Consider the following 8,138-nt stretch of genomic DNA (forward strand, 5'->3'; position numbering starts at 1 on the left):
CGGAAAGTCAAGCCTCAGTTCCATGCTTGATTGCATCATCAAGGATAAAACCCAGAGCAAAGCAGCAAAATAAGACTTCAGTTAAACAGAATATCAAGAAATGAAATGTCCTTTTTCATTGAATCTCCTGAGAATTAAGGATTTAAGCCATAGACTTTTCTTTTTCTAACCTTCATCACCGCAAATCTTTCTGAAATGCATTAGACCTATTTCTTGCTTTAGCATTGACAAAATAGATTGATCTTTCTATGGTTATTATAATGTCACCACTCTTCTGTGTCCTCATTTTAAATGGTAAATCAAGGCAAGTCAACCAGCTAAATTAAGCACTTACTATGTGCCACGCACTGTGCTAAGCTCTGGAAATACACATATAAACAGAAAGACAGGGCTTGTCCTAAAGGAGCTTACATTCTAATGGAGGAAGGCAATAGATCAAAAGAAGATGAAAAGGGGGAGTCAGGGAAAATAAAGGCACTAACGTAAAGGCATTGCAAAGAAAGTCCTGAAAGTCGGGTTTGTGGCCTGGAGAGGAAGGAAGACATGGCTGATTTGGCATACTCTTTAAAAGAAATATTCTAGGAGGAACCAGCCAATCAGAGCCAGAGGGTAAAGGGACAAAAGTATTTGCAATGTGAGGAGTCTAGGGGTGAGGTGAGCTTCCATGGTGAAGAAGCATCAGAGGCATTGTTGAGAAAGTGTGAGAAAGATGGGAAATCACCCCAGAGGAATGAAGACATTTGTTGGCAGTAATTAGTGGATGAACTATACAGATAGATGTAAGCGGTATGGCACATTGGGGCACTTGGTCCCTCATGTTTCCCAGGAGCTCTCTTTAAACACCAGAAATTCAGAGGTGAGCTTAGCCATCCATGACTGAGATGTTGGATAAAAGTTGATTTTCCAGTTTTCATCATTGCTTACTATTGTAGAATATACTATGTGAAGGACAACAGCCATCAGGCCGTAAATTCTAATCCTGTAAGTACACTACAGAGGTTTTATACATGAAGGAGATCTTCAGTAAGACTCTGCAGTCACTCTCACAATCAATTCTCAGGCCACTTCTGAATCATATTTCCATGGGCTCCAGACCTTATCTTCTACAGTCATTTACAATGATGTTCTTTTTCTTGAAACTCACACTCACTGCCACGTCCCCTCCTACACTGCCATGCTTATTTGGAAGCCAGTTGCAAAAACTGCAAGCAGAAAGTGTTGGCCTTGGGTACTTCTCCATGCTTCCTGGAAAACTGGAACCACTGGCTCCACCTAATGGCTCAATATTGGAAGGAAATCATCCCCTGTGACAGGCAATACATACACCTGCCTACCCCTCATCATCTCATTGTCCCAACGTTTTGACATGGGAGATTTAGTTGAATTTGTTCTGGTGTTAGTACTCTGTCTAGGAGTTATTTCCTTGTCTTCAATTAACTTCTTAACAGTTTTTTTCCCCTTGTGCTTTGCCTTCCCTCCTAAAAGTAGACAGCAAAGAACATTGAGGAGTTACTGCTTTTTAAATTCCATTGTGCTCAAGAGACTAATATGGCAGAACTCAAGGAGTCTGGAGAGAAGTTTGATAAGACTAGCAAGAATCAGTTGGGAGGCCATCAGCTGGCTCAAAATTGCCTTTCAGAACTGATTTCACATTATTCAGTTCCCAACTCTACCTCTTACTACCTGTGAGACCTTTCTTGAACTGATTGGGAAAGGTAGTGTGGTGCAGTGGAAAGGATACAGGCTCAGGAATCAAAGTTACCTGGGCCCAAGTTCTGACTTGGACCCTCTCTATGGCCCTTGGGTAAGTCCTTCCATATTCTGCTCTGACCTGTAGTTTTCTCATCTTTCAAATGAGGGTTTGGACTATTCCACCTATGTATGTAGGATTCTCCTCTCCCTCTCATCGTTTCTGCTCTGAGGCAAATCTACTTGCTGGTCCTTGCACAAAACATTCAATCTCTCACCTTTTTGCCATTTTAGAGGCAATTCCCAATGCCTGGAATTGTCTCCCTCCTGGCCTCTACCTCTAGCTACTGGGGGAAATCAGAAAAGTTTTTAGGTAAGAGATGCTATCTAAGCTCAACCTGGAAGTTCTTCTCTGTGTTGCTATCCATAAAGAAGCATGCACATTGTGAGGGGCTGGAGTGGGAAGGGGGTGGCAGAAGTGGGCAGGTGCTTAAATAGTACACAGTGACCAGCCTAGGGCATTGACCTTAGGTGCCTCCCAATAACCCATGGAAAACTATAACCATTGGTTCCCCATTCCAGCAGCCATTGGATACCTGATGGTTCAAAGTGGGAAGGAAATCTTCCCTTTCTTGCACACTGCTATACATTTTACTGAGGAGATGTAACGCATGCACAGACAAATATGAGACATATTGAATATTATTATTAAATATTGATATTAAATATAATATATACCACTGTATATGTATACACTTGTAAAAATACACAAGATATGTACATATATTATATATTAGCTGTAACAGTATGTGCACATATGTATATGTATATGCATTGACACACTTATGCCTACAAACATGTGTATATACACATATATGGATGCATATATAGTGGGTTACATATAGTATAGTTAATATCTATGATACTTTTTATTCTTTAGCTGTGTATATGTTATATCTCCCCAGTAGAAGGTAGATATACATGTGTATATGTATGTACATGTATCACAGTGTGTATATACACATATAGAGACATGTATGCACATACTTATTTATACATACACATAGACGTGTATATACACATACTTATTTCTATGTAGAATATAAGTTTCTTGAATGTAGGTTGATTTTCATTTTTCTTTGTATCCCCAGAATTCTATAAATGGTTATTGAAGCATACTTCACACATTCTATGTCTCCGTTAACTATGGGCTACTGTCTTATTGCAGCTACAGATATTAAAAGAACAAGCCATATCCAAAATCCCATTTCTGCAGAGATTTCTGTGATGCAAAGATATGAATCTTTGACCCAGGCTGAAAAGGGCAAAAGTTGACAAGTTTCTTCTCTGTGGCTACATGGTGCCTGAGGAATACAAACGAGTGTCCTCTGAAACCTTGGAGGCTGCTCCCATCTGTGCCAACAAATATATAATGAATAGTTGTGGCCAAGATGACTTCCACATTCATATTGGATTGTACCCTTTCCACATTGCTTGAATTAGCAAAATGCTGTCTGATTGTGAGTCTGATAGGCTCCATACAGGCATGCGAAGTGCCTTTCGGAAACCTCGTGGGGCTGTCACCCTCGCACATATATGCTGATCATGTCTATTTGTACCAAAGTCCAAAACAAGGAATGCAGGATAGAGACTTGACCAAGTTCAAGTTTCCTGGTTAACTGAAGATCTACATCTAAATGAAGTGGGTATTCATGGAATTTAATGCTTGATGAATTTGAGACATCTTATTACTGATGATTTTGGGGCCAAGTATATCCCCAGCTAGAGTTCCCTGGACAAGTGACACACATTCCACTCATCATGAAGGGGAATGATTTCATGTGTTTCTAAAGCTATTATCTTTGCACACTCTCATCTCAACCACAAGTACACCTAGGCTGCTAGACGAAAATAAAATGATTATTGGATTGAATTGTTCAAGGAATCCAGAGACCATGGCTCCCTCAGTTACATTTCTGGAATAGATCTAAACATGATCGATTCATATGCTAGCTGTACACTTTTTCTGAGCAATTAGTCCTTTCTGTATATGGACCATTTTCCAGTCCCATCATTTTAGTCATTGAAGGGACGAAATAAGATAATTCAAGGACTCATCCCTTTGGATGTTCTGTCATGAGCTTGAAAAGGGTCGATCTGGAGGCCGGTGTGTGGATGATGGAACCATACTTGGTGAAAGAATTCCCTACTACAGTGTTCTGGAATCTTGCCCAGGTGCTCCTTGGGAAGAAGCTACTGTTGTTTTCCTTCCTCTCCATTTTTGAAGTATCTTAGATACCCTAGCTATAGCATCCTCTGTTTCTTCTAATCTGGTATTTATGATGATCATCCTCATCCTTCTCATCAGTGCTATTCAGACAAATGCTACAAATCTCAAGTCTTTTTTCAAAAAAGAAAAAAAACTCACATGCATGAAATAGTGATGATTTGTACAGGTCAGTGGTGGTAGAGAGGAGATAGCACTGGTCTAGAATCCACGAGATTTCGATTTTGGATCCATAGTTATTAGTTCTATGACACTGTACAAGTCAACCCCTCTGGGCTTCAGTTTAATACAACATAATAAGGATAAACTGACTACATGGAATTTCATCATCATGCTGATTGACTCTATTTTTTGATACTCAATATCTTCTGAATTCCCTCAGGCACCTCTTCCCACTAATTGGAAGGGTTGAAGGGTAGAACCCTAAACTCCTCCCAAAGCCTTCCTTTATAGAGGGCTGGGATCTAAATTTTCCGGGAAAACTCACCACTTCCCTTCACCAGCTCTGCTTGTTTTCAACTTCATGATCCGTATGTTAAGTACCCCTGGCATCCTCCCACTCCCTTCCCAGCTTCCTTTTATGTTCTTTTCTCATGAGAATGTAATTTCCTTGAGGGCCCACACTGTTGACATTTTTCCTATGTGTATCCCCAGCACTTAGAGTGCCTGGCCCATAGTAAGCACTTAATAAATGTTTATTCAATTGAATAGAGAACAAAGGGGCTAGATAAAATAATCAAGGGAGACATAGTATCCGGGACTAGACATATGATATCTTGCTACATCTTCTCTGCTCAGACTACATGCAGAGTATTGTATTCAATACTGGATGCCTCACAGTGAACAAATATCCCCATGCTATGTGAAAATTAATTGAAAGGAATACGGATGCTCAGTGGAGAAGTCTTGGGGAGTGGAGATAAGAAACGGGTATGATAGCTTGTTTTTAAGTGTTTTGGAAGGGCTGTCACGTGCCAGAGGGATTAGTTTTGTTCTGTTTGACCCTAGAAGGCAGAACTGGGAATAATGAGCAGAACCTGCAGAGAGGCAGATTTCTGACTGATACAAAGAATCACTTCCTAATAATTAGACAGGGGGAAAAATACAATGAGCTCCCCCAGGAGGCAGTGGGTTCCCCCTCATTGGAGCTTTTCAAGTAGCTGCTGGATGACCTGTTGCTGAAGGTGTTAAAACAGAAACGCTCGTTCAGATGATGCCTGGCGTCCCTTCTAACTAACCCTGAGATTCTGTGAGTTTTGTCTCACCCTTCCCCGGTTAGGGGCAAATAGTTTGAGTTACCTGCCATTCCCTCATAAACCCCTGCATCCCTGATACCATTTCCTTATTAGTCTACCCAAAGGACACGGACCAAATAATATTGTATGAGAAGGAAGGGATTGGAAAACTGAGAGCTAAAGTTCCTGGAACCTCATTAGCTGAATGTGTGCTCTGAAACTTCCCTTCCCATGGAAGGGACAGTAACTAGCTGCAGTGGATTATTCCCTGCTGCCCCCTGAAGCATCACAGAACCACAAATGCTTGGAAGGCAGGGAGGAGCTAAGGAAGGAGATGAGCCACTCTTTGCCTGCCACTGCCGAGGCATAAAAATAACACTGTTGGCTGTATCAGAGCCAAACCCAATAAACACTCCGCTCCGTCTTTTGCCGCCCCTGTGATAAAGCTTGCAGCATGGCCAGCAGCCACTGGCTCTACAAGGAAGCTTAAACTGAGGCGAGTAAATGGTGCCTGGCAAGTATCCGGAGCTTAGAAAAGACCCGATCCTACTGTGCTTGGCTCAAAGGCCATATGATTCAATTCATTTATCTATCTATCTATCTATCTATCTATCTATCTATCTATTTATTATTTAATTATTTGTTTGTTCATTTGTTTATTTGTTAGGCAATTGGGGTTAAGTGACTTGCCCAGGGGCAAACAGCTAGTAAGTGTCAAGTGTTTGGTCTCAGGCCAGATTTGAACTCAGGCACTCCTGACTTCAGGGCTGGTGCTCTATCCACTGCGCCACCTAACTGCCCCCATATGATTCAATCCAGCAAACATAATGAGCACCTACTATGTGCAAGGTCACTGCACATTGTTCAGGGTTGCAAAGATTGATGGATTCAGAACTTCACGGACCAGAGCAAAGCCCCACGTGAAGTTTATCTAATTCTTTTTTGTTGTGTTTTTTTTGGGGGGGTTTTTTTTGGGGTTTTGGGGGGGGTTGTTTGTTTGTTTTTGGTGAGGCAGTTGGGGTTAAGTGACTTGCCCAGGGTCACACAGCTAGCGAGTATCATGTGTCTGAGGCCAGATTTGAACTGAGGTCTTCCTAAATCCAGGACTGGTGCTCTATCCACTGTGCCATCTAGCTACCCTTATCTAATTCTTAAAACACAGATAGGATCAGATCATTCTTGTCAAGAAGTCCCAGTGATTCTCTGTTATCTTGGGATAAAAAAAGAAAATTCCCTTTTTTGACATTTAAATTACTTCACAAACTGGTTTCTTCCTAACTTTGCTACTTTGTTTCTTTTGTGTAGAATAGAAGATCCTTAAGTGCAAGAAATTGGTTTTTGTCTGTGTTTTGTTTTTGTGCTTCTCTCTCCTTTGAGTTCAGATATGAGAGGCATAGCATAGGGGCTAGAGGGCTGGTCTCCAACATAAGAAAAACTAAGTTCCACTCCTGCCTCTGAGGCTGTCAAGATCCTGGGCAAGGCATTTAATTTCTCATTACCCTCAGGCAGCAATCTAAGACTATAAATTACAGATAATTTATAATTTGCATTGATAGTTTCCTCATCTCAGAGTTCTCTGTTCCAATGAAATAATATCTCTCTGACTGAGGAAGTCTGAAATCAGGACGCTTGAGGGAGTATCACTATATGAAGCCCTCCATTAGAGGAACAGGCATGGGGGTGTAGAGAAAGACTTTGAGCCAGGCACTAAACTCATTAAAAAAGGAAGGAGAGTAGCCCAGGGTTCAATAGATAATAGTTCCTTAGGTTGGGTCATTGTTTTTGTTGTTGTTTTTCCTTCATTCTCAAAGAGTGCTGTGGCATCAGTAGGTAATGCATAACATGCAAATGGTTTAAGTGAGGGAGGGCTATGCAAAGTCACCAGCCTTACTTTCTCTTCCAGAGCCATATGGGCCCAGTGGCAAGATATAGATCAGGTTAGGTGATCTATTTAGATTGAATGAAACTCAAAGAGATTACTGAGTGAGCACTTAGTCATGGTAATAGAGTCTAGAAGTGACATCTTTTCCAGGCTAACCATCCTCAGTTTCTTCAGCTGGTCCTGGTACAGCATTGACTCTGAAAATAGAGGTCCTGTGTTCAAATACTACCTCTCCTGTTTACTACCTGTGTGACATTGGTCAAGTCATTTAACTACTCTGGATTTCTTCATTTGTAAAATGAAGTAGGACTGAACAGCCTTTTTCGTCCCTTCCAGCTCTTGATCTGTGATCCTACGATACTATGGAATGGACTCAGGACCCTTCATCATTGTGCTTGCCCTCATAGAATTATTCTCCATATTATATCAATGTCTCTAAATTGTGCACTGCAGATGTGAACATAGTACTCCAGATGTGGTCTAACCAGGACATCCTAAGTGGGGCATAGTAAGGATACCTTTGAGTTGTCTTTACGATAATTCTCTACAATTGAAAGGGCATAGATTTCCCATCTGGAAATGATAGTGCCAGAGTACATGACTGCTCTGGGCTATCTATCAAAGGCAGTCAATTACAGTTCCCATGAATTACCACTCTCCAGGTGTTGAGGATAAGACCCTGCGGGTCATGGGGACTTTGGACTATGGATGCCTCCCTTATGCATTCATTTCCTCCTGCCACTCCATGCCAGGAACTCTGACAGTAGACACCATTTCCTTGTAAGAGTGTAGAGACTTTGACTTGTAGCTGTCATCCATCACCGTCTCTCCCCATCTGGGTCCATAAACCCATGCACAGTTCTAATGTAGCCAATAGAAATCATCAATTCCCCCAGCCCAGGGTTAGTTCAACAGTAATTAAAGCTTCATTCAGCCCTGTCATTCTCTCTTCCTTATTAATTTCTTGACTTTAATTATGTTTCCAACACAAGGCTCTTTGTGAATGAGATTAAGCATGAACCTGCCTCCTCTGAATGCAAGTGTC

At 41.4% G+C, this 8,138-nt stretch overlaps 1 pseudogene; it reads left to right on the forward strand.

The window, feature by feature from the left end:
* Positions 1-1,548: 1,548 nt before the first annotated feature.
* LOC110203499 (large ribosomal subunit protein uL16-like) lies at positions 1,549-3,419 on the forward strand (annotated as a pseudogene).
* Positions 3,420-8,138: the final 4,719 nt, after the last annotated feature.

The sequence above is a fragment of the Phascolarctos cinereus genome, unplaced genomic scaffold (genome assembly GCF_003287225.1).
Source record: "Phascolarctos cinereus isolate Bilbo 61053 unplaced genomic scaffold, phaCin_HiC Scaffold_7;HRSCAF=346, whole genome shotgun sequence".
NCBI lineage: Eukaryota > Metazoa > Chordata > Mammalia > Diprotodontia > Phascolarctidae > Phascolarctos > Phascolarctos cinereus.